This window comes from Bos mutus, chromosome 9, assembly GCF_027580195.1.
Source record: "Bos mutus isolate GX-2022 chromosome 9, NWIPB_WYAK_1.1, whole genome shotgun sequence".
Taxonomy (NCBI): Eukaryota; Metazoa; Chordata; class Mammalia; order Artiodactyla; family Bovidae; genus Bos; species Bos mutus.
In genome coordinates, this window is record NC_091625.1 from 21,627,064 (window position 1) to 21,644,890 (window position 17,827).

The 17,827-nt window shown below is 38.9% G+C and overlaps 1 long non-coding RNA gene and 1 other non-coding gene across 2 annotated transcripts in view; one reads left to right on the plus strand and one right to left on the minus strand.

Annotated features, from left to right (window-relative positions):
- LOC138989200 (uncharacterized) overlaps positions 1 to 17,827 on the plus strand; it is a 63,507-nt gene that overhangs the window by 44,264 nt on the left and 1,416 nt on the right. The window contains exon 2 of the long non-coding RNA XR_011465453.1: positions 6,586 to 6,662. This is a non-coding gene — a long non-coding RNA (uncharacterized lncRNA). The remainder of the gene's footprint in view (positions 1 to 6,585; positions 6,663 to 17,827) is intronic.
- Positions 16,368 to 16,493, minus strand: LOC138989264 (U6atac minor spliceosomal RNA). Its single transcript, XR_011465508.1, has one exon. It is a non-coding gene; the product is annotated as a U6atac minor spliceosomal RNA (small nuclear RNA).

The following is a 17,827-nucleotide window of genomic DNA, read 5'->3' on the forward strand; positions in this document are numbered from 1 at the left end:
AGGCAGCAAAATATTTGTATTTATTTTTTAATTGGCTTTGCTAGAATAATTAACCCCATATTTGCATTTAATCTCTAGAAATTATTCTGTTGCCTATATTTTTATGGTTTTATATTTTCTGAGGCAGAGATCTTATTAAAATATTCACTGCTACTTTATATTTAATTCAAAGAATCAGAACTGAGTATACAGAAACCTTAGCAGGAAAAGAAAATGGCCATTTTTTCACTCCTTTTAAAGCACCAATAAATTTTATGATTGGCAGTGTAAGGAAAAGTCTGTTAATGATGACGCTAACAGACTTGGAATATTGCCATTTTGATTGACACCACTACTAGACAGACGTAAGTGGTATTTAGTCAGTGCCAGAAATTTCAATTCTCAGGTTGAATTTGGAAATAAAAATCCAAAAAGTCTGTTTGCTTTTATTTTCTTAATTCTCAGGCTGATATTTTAAAAATGTTGAAAGACAAATCAGATAGCTTCACTTAGAGAAATATGAGACCCCAAGGACAAAACTTTGACACATACATAGCTTAGCTATTTAAGGTCTATAACATCCTGCATTTGGAGAGCATATTTTAATTTACAAATATCACTTTGATACTTGCAGCAACCTTAAGGGGTTTGCAGACAGCACATGCTAGCATTCCCAGTTTAAAGCTGAGAGAGATGAAGGTCAGAGGGTCTGAACAATTTGCCAAAAGACAGACAGCTAATTAGAAGGAGATACGAGTCTCTAAAATCCTACTCTGTGTTATTTCTACTATTTGGGTTGAGCCATTTTAAAGTTGCTCTTTCCAGAACATTTTTGTCCAGTCCAAAGGGCAGATTTGTATGGTCTCTCAAGTGTGCTTCCTACAGTGAATATTAGTTTGCCGGTGGTTTTGTTATTGAGGTGCTGGGGGAAATGGAGTTGAAAAAAATAGTTTGAATTTTGTATAGTTGCTAATTAGTTTGGGAATATTGGGCAACTATGTAACTTAATAAACTTATAAAGCAGTAATTCAGTTAATTGTTCATGATAATTTTTTAAACTAAGAACTATTTCCGTAAGAAAAGACTGGATGTTTACCTACTATATGTGAGCTGAGTTTTGTGCTATGCTATGCTTAGTCACCCAGTCGTGTCCGACTCCTTGTGACCCCATGGACTGTAGCCTAGTCCGTGGGGATTCTCCAGGCAAGAATACTGGAGTGGGTAGCCTATCCCTTCCCTAGGGATAGGCTACCAATTCTCCGGGAGAACTTACTGACCCAGGAATTGAACTGGGGTCTCCTGAATTGCAGGCAGATTCTTTACCAGCTGAGCTACCCAGGAAGCACCCCCATGCTGGGTTTCAGCTATGCAATAATAGAAAGAGGAGTGTTTTCATGAAGGTTCAACCCCAAGCAGATTTGACAACCCTTTTCTGACCCACCCATTCCCGACCATGCCCAGCTATCCATCCTTGAGTATCAATAGGTCTATATTACTTTAGAAAATATCAGAGAAACAATTAGTTTGTCACTTTTAAATAGAGTCGATCTGAAATGTGACTGTGAAGGAGTATAAGGACGTCTTTTGTGGCCAAACTTCACTATCAAAGCAGTTAAAGGTATGCTGGAAAATTCCAAAACTTACACACCTATCTGGTTTTTAAAAAATAAGAGTAAAGGAAGATACCTCATCCCTGCCATCAACAAACTGTGTTACCAAATGAAATACTTCATCCAGATACCCTTTTGGCCCTCTGATCTTTCTGAAGACAGCTTATTTATTTTTATATCCAAGATCCTACGTCCTTCTGGACTCTCTCTCTGATTTATTTAAAAAAAAAAAATTCAGTGGCAATCAGAATGGAAAGTCAATAACTCAAACTTAATGGAATTGAGAAGGGGAATGTGGCAACAGTTGCAGCCTAGGAAATTGTCCCCATTCAGTCAGGAAGCAGAGAGCTTTTGACCTAAAGGGGCTGCTTGCTCCTAATGAGGTGAGAGAGATGCTGTTGTGCTACTTTGCTTGTGACTCTGCTGGAGCCATGCTGTAGTCCAGCTGCCATCTCCGCCTGCAGAGAGCAGCTTAAATGAAGCACTCTGGCCCACGAGGAGAGGCAGAGGAGCCATCCCTCTTTAATCAATTATTTAGTTGTGTCATGCTCCCAGGCCAGCAGGATCCACATACTCTGTACTCTCTTAATGCCAGAAAGATATCTTTATTCACAAACAACATGTTCCAGGAAGCTGTACACACCTGCCATCAATAAAAGCACCACTCAGTACCTCGGAAGCTAGTGACTCAATGGTGTTTGTTCTGTTTCTTTCATTGCCATTTATGGAGGACCATTGTACAAAGAAAATTAAAGCCTGGAAAAGCAAGACAGTTCTGCCAATACTGCACTGATAAAATAGCACTACTTATTCCTATTTGCTTCCCAGTTCACCTAGAGTTCTTAACTGTTTTGTCTTAATGGAAACTCTGATTTGATGTTTCAGGGGGACAAAGTGTACCTCATGGCCAGAGCAGGCAGAACAGTGCTCAGGGTTAAAACCAAGCACTTTGGAGTAGAATACCTGAGTCTGAACCATCCTACTCCATAACTTTACTAACCATGTAATCTTAGGCAAGTTCCCTAACTTCTGTTTCTCAACAGAAGTTGAGAAATTCTTCTGTTCCTGTCTATAAATAGGGATGATGATAGTATCTACTTAATAGGTGTTGTATGAGGAGTGTGTAGATTACTACACTATAAGCTCTTAAAATAGTACATGGGAAGTGCCGAAAGAGACCTGTTGCTGTCATAAGTTCAGGTGCCCAGCCATCCCAGTGATAAGATATTCTTATCCAGAGAGGGAACATCTCTGTGTATCCACATTGCCTCTCATAATGACGCCACAGAGATTATAAATCAAAGGTCACCTCTGCTCCTCATTGAGAGTGTAGGCAGCCCAGGGAGCTGAGTAGAGCTCTATTAGGGAATGGAAAACACTCAGATTTCAGTTCATGTTTGCTGCAAACTTGCTGTGAACTCAAGCAGGTTACTTTAAATTTTTTCCCAGCTTCTCAAACTGTAAAAGTAGGGGAATTTTTCCAAGCCCATCCAGATAATTATTTGACCTTTGGGAGGTAAAGGGAAAACCTGGATCTTTGGGAAGACTGGAAATTTATTCTATGATCACTTGTATCCCACATACATTTGAGGGTGCTGGCTGGAAAGGAAAAGTGAAGTCGCTCAGTCGTGTCCAACTCTTTGCAACCCTGTGGACTGTAGCCCACCAGGCTTATCCGTCCATGGGATTCTCCAGGCAAGAATACTGGAGTGGGTTGCCATTTCCTTCTCCAGGGGATCTTCCCGACCCAGGATTGAACCCAGGTCTCCCGTATTGCAGGCAGACGCTTTAACCTCTGAGCCACCAGGAAAGATGGTCTTATATAGGACAGACAGGATTGGTGCCCTCTGGGACTTTACATTCATGGAGAAGAGACTCCATCATTCAAGAATAAGCTGATAGATAAAAAAGAAAATCTCAGGCTAATAAATGCTATCAGTCAGGAGATTAACACAGGGAGGAGGGATTAGGAGATAGGGTTACTTTAGTTCAGGATTAGTCAGGAAAGTTGTCTTCCAGATGTAGTTTAAGTTGAGAGCTGAAGGGCAAGAAGTCAGCCATGTGAAGAGTAGGCCAGGAGCATTCCTAGCAGAGGGATATGATGATACGTGTCATGTGTTCAGTCATGTCTGACTCTTTGAGACCCTGTGGACTGTAACCCCCCAGGCTCCTCTGTCCATGGGGTTTTCCAGGCAAGAGTACTGGAGTGGTTTGCCATTCCCTTCTCTAGAGGATCTTAGCAGAAGAAACAGTGATTCAAGTCCTAAGGTAGGAGCTAGTCTGGAATATTTGGAAATAAGAGGAAGACAAAGAACATGGGAAAGAGTGGAAAGAGATGAGGCCCAGAGGCAGGGACCCTCCTGTAATGCTCATAGCCCTGAGTAGGAGTTAAGTTTGTATTCTAAATGTGATGGGAACCCCTGGATAGTTTTAAACAAGGAAGATTAATGAATTAACCTGATGCGTGGTTTATAGAGTCTGTTTTAAAATGAGGACTGGCTTTAGAAACTTCACTGAAGGAGGAAGTTATTATTTTCTGACAATAGGGATGAATGATAGTTGAGCGGTTCTGAGTTCTTGTCTCAATTTAGTGCTCAATCAAGAGGGCATTTAGGCAAGTCATAGAATTTATAATTGCTTCCTTTAACAATATAAAAAATAATCAAAATATTTTCTCACCCTAAATTTGGAGATGTGACAAGCAGAACTGAGATTACAGCTGTGAAAACCCTTTGGGTTGCTCTAAGGATAATGTGTCTTACACATTTCCTATTCAATGTTTTAAAATGTTCCATATTCCTATGGGAAATAGTGGGATGGGGGGCAGGAGGCAAGGAAGGGACAGAGAATGGATATCTGCAGTAGCAGATAATTAAAAATATAGTCTTAGGAGCTAGACCACCAAGTCCGTATCTGCCATCTGGAGAAAGTTTTTTAATCCCTCTGTGACACAGGAATAATAGCAGTGATAATATGTAACTGACAGAGTTTGTAATTATTAAGTTAAATAATGACCATATTAAGTGCTTAGAATAGCACCTTGTACTTATTAAGTAACCAGTTAGTAACCACTGCCTCTCTGGACTTTCCATCCTTCCCACCCTATTCCTATTTGGGGGACCCTCACTCCTAGCACTGTATTTATGGATACCATCATCCACTGTGTTAGCTGAGGACAGTTTTCTCCCTTTCTCCTCTCTGACAGCCAATGTGACCTAATCTGAACCAATCAGAGTCAACCCAGGACAAAGATGATGGGGTTACTAGATCTTATTCGTGTTCAGGCAGCTGTTGCTGAATGAGAGATTTTGAACTCTCCCGCATCATTACCACCCCAACTCCTGCCTCCATGGGCTTAGTTCCTGTCTATATTTTTCAAGTTTAGTCCTCCAGCCTCCAGTGGACACTGTGAACCTCTAATAACCCACCAATTCATTCTCCTTGGCTTTAGATAGCCAGGGTTAATTTTATTTAATTGCAGATAAGCCATTCCTAATGGGCTTCCCTGGTGGCTCAGCTGGTAAAAAGAATCCACCTGCCATGTGGGAGACCTGGTTTGATCCCTAGGTGGGGAACATGCCTTGGTGAAGGGAACAGCTACCCCTGCCAGTATTCTGGCATGGAGAATTCCATGGACTGTATAGGCCTTGGGGTTGCAAAGAGTCAGACACGACTGAGCAACTTTTACTTTCATTCCTAATGAGTACAGGCTAGAACCGTCCTCTGGCTCTTCCACCAGACCCTTCCTCTTGTCCCCTGGATTACGTCTCCTGACATGGTTGGGTTGATGGATGACAGCTAGTGAGACTACCAGAGCTGCCCAGAAGGCTGTGGAGTAGAAAGTCTTCTTTCACTGAGGACACTTTCACTAAATCCCTACTCCTCCAAGAAGCAGAGAGACAGATCTCTGCCACCCCTCCCATATCCCTACCACAAATAGTTGTCAAGGAAAGCAAGGACCACACTTTGTTTTGCATCAGCATTATTAGAGTTAGAGAGCATGCATGCTCAGTCATGTCCAACTCTTTTACTACCTTTTGGACTGTAGCCTGCCTGGTTCCTCTATCCATGGTATTCTCCAGGCAAGAATACCAGAGTGGGTTGCCATTTCCTCCTCCAGGGGATCTTCCCAACCCAGGGATTGAACCTGCGTCTCCTGCATCTCCTGCATTGGCAGGCAAATTCTTACCGCTGCCCCACCTGGGAAGCCCCAATTACACACATGTTTCTCCTCTGGATCATTGGCATCCCCAAAGCAGAAGTTACACATTACTATTGAATTATTAACATTTAATATACATTTACTTTATTAACATAATTGCCTTTAAGAACTAAAACTTTGTAGATAATACCAAAGTTCCCTTTGACAATTACCTTTAATCCTGTCCCCTTTCACTCCCTAAAGTTAACCAGAGTCATGAGGTGGGTGGAGGGCCATGAGAGAGGGGTACCAGACTGTCACCAAATGACCCGTCTCCAGTGTGAACAGCACTCCTGCCACCATACAGGAGGACCCTCTATGGAGAATATTTTTTCAGAGCTGTTTGTATGCATCTGATGATTAGGAGGAAAATATAAAGTATCTTGTGTGTTTACATAGCATTTCCTACTGGATATATCACTTTGTAGAGTTGGTTATTCTCTAGCATCAGAGGCCCTAGATATCTTTCCACGTGTAAATCTACTTCAGTCTTTACAAATTCGGGATGGTTTTCCACTGTGTAGATATCACATAGTTTATTTTGCAAGTCTTCAATTGATACGCATTTGGCTCACTTCTGAATTCTCTCTATTATACACAATACTTCAGTGGACACTTTGGCCCATGTCCTCTTGGGTTCAAGGATACTTTCTAAGCTGGAGAAGATACGCATCATGGGCTTTCTCATCTATGCTGTGGCCCCATCGCATGCACAAAATCTGGCTTGCAGGAAGCCCTTCATAGATATTTTTTTAAACTGGTTTGACTGATCCCAGCTCATGTCACCCCTTCTAGCTCCTGCTCCCCCAAACGAGAATCCAGTCCAGAGGCGCAGTGGTCTGAGACCCGCACTGCCTGTGCTGAGAGCAGAGGTACGTTATCAATTCTAGAGAAATCGGGGCAGTCTTCCTACTAGAGGACATGATCAGGTCCAATATTAATCATAGCTTTTAGAATACGCTATTGAGACAGGCAGAAAACAAAATTTAAATTAGCCTCAAATAGGTATGATTTCCATAGAAGCAATTAGAGCCATTTCTTTTTACAGCAACTGAATGTATCAACATCTCCTTTTCTGCCGCCCAAATGCCTCCTGTTTGCAGATGAGAAAATTATTGTTGTCTCCATCATGAGCACTAAATTATATTTATGTAATTCCCATCTGCTCCACCACTTCCATACTCTTCATGTGACTTCATTCACTCCCAGCAGAGGCATGTTAATAGCAAATGCTGAATGATGAATTATTTCTCACGGGAAAGATAGTTAATTTCACTGACTCCCATGTGTCACAATTCAATGCATCACCCTGTATGGGGAAGCAGACCTGTGGAGAGGAAACCACAAAAGAGACAAATCAATGCAAAAGCTCTGTGATCCAAAGCTAAGGTCATTTTTAATGGAATAAAAAGGCACTCCAGGGCTTTAGTTATTATACCACAATCACATGCCACTGTGCCCTCAACTGTAATTAGAGCACAATCATACACATCCTAGGATGTTTTCTTTAAGCGGCATTGAAAGCTGAGGGAGGGATAAAAAATATTTGTCAAGTAAGTACTGAGATTAAAAAAAAAAAAATACAGTAAATGCAACACTGATGAAAAAAATCCATTTTATATTTTCCCTTACAATTTCTAATTTTACTTTGCTTGTCCCTACCTCTGTTAGTCACCAGATACAAAACATTCCACTAAATGGCATTGCTATTAATAAGCTTTTTGCTGTGGGGTTTCAGACAACTAGCAATCATGAGGCCATTTCTTATTTTAGAGGTCATATAGTTTGACTCCAAGCTCCTTGGTGGTAGGGATCAGGTGATGCATTTCTTGGGAGGCACAGCAGGGGAGGTATTGATGGGAACTGGGTTCCTAACTCAAGATAGGAACCATTTCTCGGAGGATAGGAGAGCAATTTATGCAAAATGTTTTACAGCTTCGGGCCCTAGTGGTTTGCTAGTTCTGCTACTATGTGCATCCTTCACTAAACATCTTTCCTTGTAGTGATTTGAATCAGTTTGTTTCCCTTGTATCCCAAAGCCCCCAACTTGAAGAGTAGTAAAGTGTCAAGTTGTATCATAACCTGTTAAAAAGAACAGGCAAGTATACCCTTAGGCTCCATGAGGTCTTCTCTATGAATACAGCTTCTGTACATTAGCTGGAATCATACTTCCATCTTTCATTCCAAATTGCTTGTTTCTGTCCATATTTATTAAGCTAAACATAACCGAGGCTAGAAGGCAGAAGAGTATCCAGGGAAAGAGCTTGTAAGTAATCTTACTTCACTTGGCCTCTGTCTATTTGGCAAGGTAACCCCCGACATATGTAACTGACTGAAAGGTCCCTGTTGAGCCAGACTGTAGAGTTCTCAGAAATCACAGAGTCTGTTTCTTTACAGGAATCATGATTCTGCTCAGGTGGTGAGGAATATATTAACTGAAGCTTTTTGGGAATGTGTTAGTCTGAATTCTTTCTAAATTATAATTGCTTTTTGAAGGTGGAGAGAAGGAGAAAAAAGGCTGGGCATAACTGAGGTAAAAGGGGAGTGGAAGAGACAGGATGTGAAAGAGATCACAATCAAGGGAGAGAAAAAGGTGTGTGGAAACAGATATGAGTTCAGTGTTCCTCTTTGGGGGAAAATAAGGAAATCGATTTAAAAAAAAGAAAAGAAAAAATTTTCACTAGACCTAGAGAAAAGATATTTTAATGTTTGCTTCTAATTGCATAATACTATCGTCAGAAAGAATTCAATTAGTGGCTCTAATTTTTTATTAAAAATTACTAAATCACAAATTGAATAGTTTGTATAGTTCTATGCTAAAAAATTTTCAATAGTCTTAAAGAAAATGGATTATTTTCCAAGAAAATACATATAAGCAAAACAGGAAAGTGTGTTAAAGAAGAGACTGTGTCAGGAAACAAATAATTTTATAGGAAATGAAGAGAGGTATCAAGGAAGGACTCTCCCCTTGCCCTAGGTACCCAACCTGCTTGGCTGTGTGAGAAGATTCCCATCCCCACTCCCCAGATAAACCATTCAGGTTTATTCCTGCTCCCTGAATAAACCATTCTCATGCTACCTAAATGGTTTTAGAGGATAAAGAATGAAGGAGAGCTTTACAGTGTATTTATATACAATTAGCAAAACCCCACTGTAGCATAATCTCATGTATGAATTAATGGAAAACTAATCCAAATATTAGCATAACTTGTCAAAACATAATATGAAAACATAACATGAAAAAATGATCAGTTCATAATGACACCCCAAAATAAAATAATCTAGGTGTGAGCTTAGCAACTAATATGCAATACTTCTTTATTAAGAGACTGAATGAAAATTTTCCATATTGAAAAGATGTTAATCATTTCCACATATATCTAAACATTTTACTAACTGTAGTAAAAATCCTCATATTCCAATGTGACTTTTTTCATAATTGATCAAGTAATGGTTGTGAACTTAACCTATAGATTATAAAATGTATCACAAAGTCAATATTGAATAAAATATAATACTGATACATGAATAGAAAAAGAGACCAATGAAAGAGAAGAATAAATTCAGAAATAGACCTAAATAAATACAGAATTTGGTGTATGATAAAGATAGCACTTTAAATTAATGGGGAAAACAAAAATTCTTTTAATGTGCTAGGACCACTGGCTAAAGCTGGTAAACAGTAAAGTTAGTTCTTTATCTGTTTTTTTCTTTTGAAATAAATTTCAAATGGCATAATGATGTATGTTTAAAATAAAAAGTGTAAAATTACTAGAGAAAATGCTGGAAATCATAATCTTTATGTGGGCAAAGATTTTAAGCATAATATTCAGTGCAAAAACCATAAATTTAAAAAAGGATGTTAGATTGGCCTGTTTAATGGCATGAAATGTATGGATGTCAAAAAGCATTTTTAAAAAGATTAAAAGGCAAACACAGACTTTCAGCAATATTATTTTATTTGTGTAAATACACACACATAAGTATTAAGAATCAGTAAGAAAAAATTTAAAATCCCCATGCAAAAGTTGGGTGAAATGGATACATAGGAAGTTCATCAAAGAATGCAACTATTCAATAGAAATACTCTCCTCATAAGCAATCACAATGCAACTGAAAACGGGATACCAATTTTGGACTTTAGGTTGGTGACACTTTTAAATGATAATACTCATGTTATTTCAAAATTGAAGAATGGACCTGCTCACATAATTCTGGTGTGAAATATTGGAAATTATCTTGACTTTTTTGAATTTATTAAAAGTAATTAAAACCTGCATATCCCCCTGGCAAAGCAATTTTAATTCTTATTTGAAATCACTAAGAATATTCACAAATAATGCTTATACAAGAATGCTTATAGTGGTGGATAACTATAAATTTATTAAAATTATACCTTTAAACAATTTATGACCCAGAAATCACACTTTAGATGTTTGTCCTAAGGAAATAAAAATTTAAATTCACAAACAAAACCTATATACATTCATAGCAGCTTTATTTTTAATAACCCAGTGGTGAAAACAGCCCTTCTCTTTTTTTCAACTGGTTAAATAGATGAATAAACTGTGACATGTCCATTCAATGGAATACTATTCAGCAACTAAAAAGAATGGGCTATTGATGCATGCAACAACTTAGGTAGATCTTATGGGCTTAAGGATATTACACCAAATGAAAAAAACCAAGCACAAAAGATTGCATATTGTTTGATTCTATTTATATAATATTCTTGAAATGCCAAATTGGCAAGATGAACATGTTATTGATTTCCAGGGGTTAGACTTAAAGAGAAGGGGTGACTGTTCAAGGGTAGCAAGAGGGGTTTTCTTGATGGTGGTGGAATAGATCTGTCCTTAGTGTGCTGATGGTTCCACAAATCTACATGTGATGAAATTTCATAGAACTATGTGCTTAGTTGCTTAGTCATGGTCGACTCTTTGTGACCCCATGGACTGCAGCCCACCAGGCTCCTCAGTCCATGGGGTTTTCCTGGCAATAATAACTGGAGTGGGTTGCCATGCTCTCCTGCAGGTGATCTTTCCAACCCAGGGATCGAAACCAGGTCTGCTGCATTACAGGCAGATTCTTTATGGTCTGAGCCACCAGGGAATCCACTCACACACATGAGTACATGTAAATACTGGTGAAATAAGACTTAATGATGTCTACAGTTTAGTTAAGTCTTGTATAAATGTAAATTTCCTAGTTTTGATAATAAGATGCTATAATTATATAAGATATCATCATTAGGGAAAGCTGCATGAAAGGTACATGAAAACTCCATACTCTTTCTGTGCTTCTAACATTTCTATAAAATAAAAAGTAGAAATACATACATACAAACATGCATAATACCCAAACTCCCAAACCCTTACCAATAGGTGTCACTTATGTAAATCTTTTCCTATCACTTGGCCCATTTCTGCATTTTAATTCTGATTGATTCTCCCTCTTTCTTCTCTCTATTTTAAAATTCTTACAATATTCAGTTTTGTAATTAGTATGCTTATTGTCTTATCCTACTATTTAGATTTTAAAGTTTTTGAGAACAGAGACTATACCATTTGCATCCTAGTATCTCTGCATATTTGCCATTCACATTGAATGTGAATATCACTCTCTCCAGCATAGTTTGTATTCAATATGTTTAATAATTAATTTCATTTAATTAAAATTAGAATTCCTCTTAGTCATAGAACAGAAAAAGAGGTTAAAATACTTCTTCAACTACTTTCACTTTGGTGAATGTCCTTAATTACCCTAAGTATATAAAATACAAATAAAAGCATTGAAATATACATAAAGCATGTAATACATTGTAAAGTTCTCAGTAATTATATTTACTGGATCAAACTGGGACTAGGATTCATTTTTATAAGGAAAAAGAAAGGAAATCAGATTTCCCATGTGAAATCCATATAAAACTTGTCTGGATTCTTACACTGTTGATTCTATAAAGAGGTTTGTTATAAAAATTGAATTTTGTCCATGAATATTGGTGTGATTTTGTTATAGCAGCTCCAGAAGTTAAAATAAGAGAATCAAATCACCAAGTTTCTGAGTGCTACACTGTCACTGTATTGATTTTTTGAGGTACAATATACAAAATGATCTTCGAGACTTCCCATTTGTATACAGCCTTTTAAAGAACTTCTTGAGAGGAAATTAAGGAAGAAAAAGTTTCCCAGTGCTCACAAACCTGGTAATATATCAGGAGGGATGTGAAAGTTTCATGCTGCCATCTTCTCAAATCCTTGGTAAGAAATTGTCCCTTGCACTTAGCTGTTTTGATGGATTAGGAAAGACAAGAATATTCTCTTATTTAGTTAAAATGGTTTTCTCTCCTATGGTGAAAGAGACAATTTTATATAGTATTTTTTCTATCAGAAGGCTTTTCAGAAGAGATCATAAAAATTCATACTAATAGCATTTCATGCAACTGCAGGGGATTTGATCCCCACCATATTCAACATTCTATAAAAAGGGAATGGCTGAGTCATCATTTTAATGTGCTTCTTTCTTAGTATGTCTGGATAAAACTGAGTTGTTGTTAGTAAGTTATTGGGGTAACTACCCAGCTGGTGCAGTAGTAAAGAATCTGCCTATCAATACAGAAGATGCAAGACATGTGGGTTATATTCCTGGGTCAGGAAGATCCCCTGGAGGAAGAAATGGCAACTCACTTCAGTATTCTTGCCTGGGAAATCCTATGGACAGGGGAGCCTAGTGGGCTACAGTCCATGGAGTTGCAAAGAATCGGACATGCTGAATAAGCTACTTGCAAGGCCAAATCCAACCACACTTTGAAAACCCATGCTATAAAGATTAAAATGTTCTCCAGCAATCTGGCTTCCTTTAAAACTACATGTTGAGTTCCTTTTAGGCTTCCCTGATGGCTCATACAGTAAATAATCTGCCTGCAATGAGGGAGACCTGGGTTCGATCCCTGGGTTGGGAAGATATCCTCGAGGAGGGAGTGAGTTCCTTTTAGGAAAAATAACAATGAGGGACAGATATAAAACTCTGAGTTCTTCCCTTTGTTGTCCTGGAGGTTTTGTCTTATTTTCTGTTGAATGGCAGAAATAGAGAGTTCTGAAATGGATGGTTTGAGGTCAGTGGTCTGTGACTTTGCCTCATTTTGCTAATATAAGATGCCACTTGGGTTTGGCAGCATGGGATATGCGCCTACATAGGAAACCAAAAAATCCTATGCTGTGGGTCCTATTAATATCAGCTATGGAGCAAAACCAGAGAAGGCAATGGCACCCCACTCCAGTACTCTTGTCTGGAAAATTCCTTGGGTGGAGGAGCCTGGTAGGCTGCAGTCCATGGGGTCGCTAAGAGTTGGACACGACTGAGCGACTTCCCTTTCACTTTTCACTTTCATGCACTGGAGAAGGAAATGGCAACTCACTCCAGTGTTCTTGCCTGGAGAATCCCAGGGATGGGGAAGCCTGGTGGGCTGCCATCTATGGGTTCGCACAGAGCTGGACACGACTGAAGTGACTTAGCAGCAGCAGCAGCATGGAGCAAAATAAGGACAATTGATTCTTGATTAGGTGACATGATTTTAGTCATGCATGGGATGCCTGATTCAAATTTACTTTTCCATTATCACATCATCGATAGGGCAGTCTGATGGATCATTCTCAGGATACTTATCTAAAAGAACTGAAGAACAAGCCTGCAAATGTATTTCTCACAGCCTTATTGCTCTAAGCTCTGGCTTCCCTGGTGGCTCAGATGGTAAAATGTCTGCCTGCAAAGTGGGAAATCTGGGTTCAGTTCCTGGGTCAGAAAGATCCCCTGGAGGAGGAAATGGCAACCCACTCCAGTACTCTCGCCTGGAAAATTCCATGGATGGAGGAGCCTGGTAGGCTACAGTCCATGGGGTTGCAAAGAGTTGGACACTACTTAGCAACCTGACTTTCTTTCTGTCTATTGCTCTAATAGTGAAAAGGTGGGGACGGGGGAACACTGAAAACTATAAGTATGCTGAATATTTGCCAGTTCAGATATACTGTCCACCTTTTCCCACTCTTGTCCCGGGGCAGTGACCGAGATCTCTGTTCTCAACATCAGCTGATTCTCTTGCTCTTTGATTTCTGGTTGGGTTTGGTCAGTGGTAAGCAGAAGCATGAGATTGGAAGGTAGAAACAGAGAGAAATTGGAGCACTGACTTCACAAGCCCCTGCCAGGCTGGGGTTGAGAGCAGCTTAGTTCTCCACCAAAGCTTCTATCTGGAGACCCTTTCTGATGGCTGCAGCTCTTCAGATCCTGGTAACCATGCTTCCCTCTCCCTCTTCAGGCTTGTGTGGCATGGCTCCTGGGTACTTTGCCATCCTTTCTTGGTGTCCCTGGCCCTGAACTCTCACTTGCAAAGCATCCCTTTATTAATTCTAGCCAGTGCATCAGTTGACTGGGTCACCTGCTTCCTTTCAGAACTTCAACTGACACAATATGAAATGTTTATAGATATTTTAATACAGCCATGTGATGACTATTATATATTCATTAAACATATTTTTTACAAATAAAGCTTAATCTCATGAAAAAAAAATGCTCAGAATGGGTTTAAAGAATAGGTATAAAATGATAGCTAGAATATGACCTCAGAAATCCCCTGGCAGTCCAGTGGTTAGAACTCAGAGCTTTCACTGTCCAGGTCTAGGTTCAATTCTTGGTTGGGGAGCTAAGATCCTGAAAGTCATGGGACATGGCATTCCCCTCCCCTAAAAAAAGAATATGATCCCAATTTTGAAAAGATATGGAATGTTCATGTGTGTACACAAATATTTAAAAGAAAAAATTGGAAGAAAATATACTGAACTATTAAGGACTTGTTTAATTGATATATTTAGAAATGTTTAAAATATTTTCTTATTTATACTTTTGTTTGTTTTCCAAATTACCCATCATGAGGATACATTACTTTGTAGTCAAATTTAAAAATAAGCTTTTATTTATATAAATATATGTGTCTGTCTATGAGGAGGGCAAGGCAACCCACTCCAGTATTCTTGCCTAGAGAATTCCATGGACAGAGGAGCCTGGTGGGCTGTAGTCCATGCGGTCACACAGAGTAAGACACGACTGAGCAACTAAGCCGCAGCAGCATGTCTGTCTACATGTGTTATATATTTTTCTTCATCTAACATAAAAATGGTAGGTATACTATAAGCCATACCATTGTCTTTAAAGTAAATTTTACCTCAGAAAATTATTTTTATTGTCTTATAATGTCATATGGTTTCTAAGCACTGAACTATCAGAGGAAGTGGGGTGAAAAATATCATTGATATTAAGTGAAGATTTTAAGAAAAGAAATTACATAAAATTCTATAAAATTGAAATCTTTGAAGGAAATAGAAAGCAATAAATCAAAACAGAATAACAATTAATAAAGTAATAACAATTAGTCCTATTATTTCTATAGTACCTTTCATTCCCAAATCCCTTGTGCATACAATAGTCCGTTTTCTTTCCCTAATAACCCAAAGAGAGCTTTTTGACCCCTCGGGAAATTTTTAGCACCATTCAGCACTCTGAATTATTATCTAGAACCCACTTGCACATCTCCATTTTCAGGACTGACTACATGTGACTTAAAGTTACAGGCTATAGTTAATATTGTTCAGAAAATCTTTAAATATATAAAGAGGAGCATTGTAATATCACTGTTCTGACTGTTTCATAGTATAATTCATTTTCAATAAGACTGGAGATTTCAATGTTGCTCATTGAAAAAGCTATCAAATAATTAGGGCTAAATAAGAACTGGAAAAGAAATCAGAAAATGAGAGAGTAAAAGATAAGAAGCTAGCCATCGTGATCTGATTAATATGATGCCAATTGCTGGGATTTAACTACTGTGTGATTGATGATCTAAATGACAAGAAGTAGAACAGATTCTTTGCCCAGGTTTTGTTTTGATTTTTAATCTAAAGTTTTAGTTCACAGAAGTGAAAGTGAAAGTCACTCAGTTGTGTCTGACTCTTTGCAAACCCATGGACTATACAGTCCATGGAATTCTCCAGGCCAGAATACTGGAGTGGGTTCAGTTCAGTTCAGTCACTCAGTCGTGTCCAACTCTTTACGACCCCATGAACCACAGCACACCAGGCCTCCCTGTCCATCACCAACTCCTGCAGCCTACCCAAACTCATGTCCATTGAGTCAGCGATGCCATCCAATCATCTCATCCTCTGTCGTTCCCTTCTCCTACTGCCCTCAATCTTTCCCAGCATCAGGGTCTTTTCAAATGAGTCAGCTCTTCACATCAGATGGCCAGAGTATTGGAGTTTCAGCTTCAACATCAGTCCTTCCAATGAACACTCAGGACTAATCTCCTTTAGGATGGACTGGTTGGATCTCCTTGCAGTCCAGAGAACTCTCAAGAAACTTCTCCAACACCACAGTTCAAAAGCATCAATTCTTCAGTGCTCAGCCTTCTTCACAGTCCAACTCTCACATACACACAAGATCCCTTCTTCAGGGGATCTCCCCAGCCCAAGGATAGAAGCCAGGTCTCCCACATTGCAGGTAGATTCTTTACCAGCTGAGCCACCAGGGGAGCCCAAGAGTGGTTAGATGCCACAAAGTAGGTGGCAATGCCTTAACCGTATGCATATTGTTAGGTCCGAGAGTCTCTTCCATCCTTATCAAGGGGAGTGCCAACATTCTCTCCTTTCATACAACACATTCCATGGTAAGTTTATCATAAGTTATGATGAAATAGAATATTCTTCCCTGAGCAGCTGATAACGATGCTACAAGAAGAGAATACCTGATAGTTTCTCCAGCTTAACTGGTCTTAGCCACTACTCTACATGTGTCTGGTTATATATAGTATATACTATATATATAGTCTTAAAATTTTGTTTCAATAAAATAGATATTCATTGTAAATAGTAAACAGTAAAACAGCTGGCTTAAGTAAAAAAGTAAAAACTTTCTCATTTTCCCATACCAAACCTACTCCCCTAGTGTAACTTAAAAAATAGCCTCATGTATATCTTTCCACATGGTTTTATGTGGGCATCTCTGTGTGTGTGTGTATTCCTTCGTTTCTTTTCACAAAAAAAATTGATCAATGCAAAGTATGATATACTGTATAATATAGTGATTCACAGTTTTAAAGGTCATACTTAATTTATAGTTATTATAAAATACTGGCTATATTCCCTGTGTCATACAATACTTCCTGTTAGCCTGTCTTACACACAATAGTTTGTGCCTCCCACTCCCCCACCTCTCTATTGCATAATCTTGGTCTCCACTGGTAACCACTAGTTTGTTCTCTATATCTGTGGGTCTGCATCTTTTGTTTTATATTCATTAGTTTGTTGTATTTCTTAGATTCCACATGCAAGTGAATACAGCATTTGTTGTTCTCTGTCTGATTTATTTCACCCAGCATAATGCCTCCGGGTCCATCCATGTTGCTGCAAATGGCAAAAATTTCACTCTTTTTTGTGGCTGAGTAGTATTCCATTGTATATATGGACAAATCGATAAATAGATACATTTATCTATCATTTTAAATTACCTGTGTGCATGCTAAGTTGCTTCAGTTGTGTCCAACTCTTTTCAACTCTAGGGACTATAGCCCACTGGGCTCCATGGGATTCTCCAGGTAAGAACTAGAGTCGGTTGCCATGCCCTTCTCCAGGGGATCTTCCCAACCTAGGAATCGCACCCCATGTCTCTTATATCTCTTGCATTGGCAGCTGGATTCTTTACCACCAGCACCACCTGGGAAGCCCTATCTTTAAATTACCAAAATATACATAAATACATTCTGGTTACAAAATCTATCTCAGTTTTCACTGCTATCTATTTGGGACTTCCAGAAGGAAAGGTCTTATCATTAAAGATTCCACCCTGTGACCACCTCCCCCCCACCCCTAATTTTTCCCTCCTTCCTCTACTCCCCACCCATGCTTCTTCATCTCACTGTACATCACAATTCAGCATGGTGGGCAAATACAAAAGCATGGCTTGACTAACTCTGAAGGGGATGGATTTCTAGGCA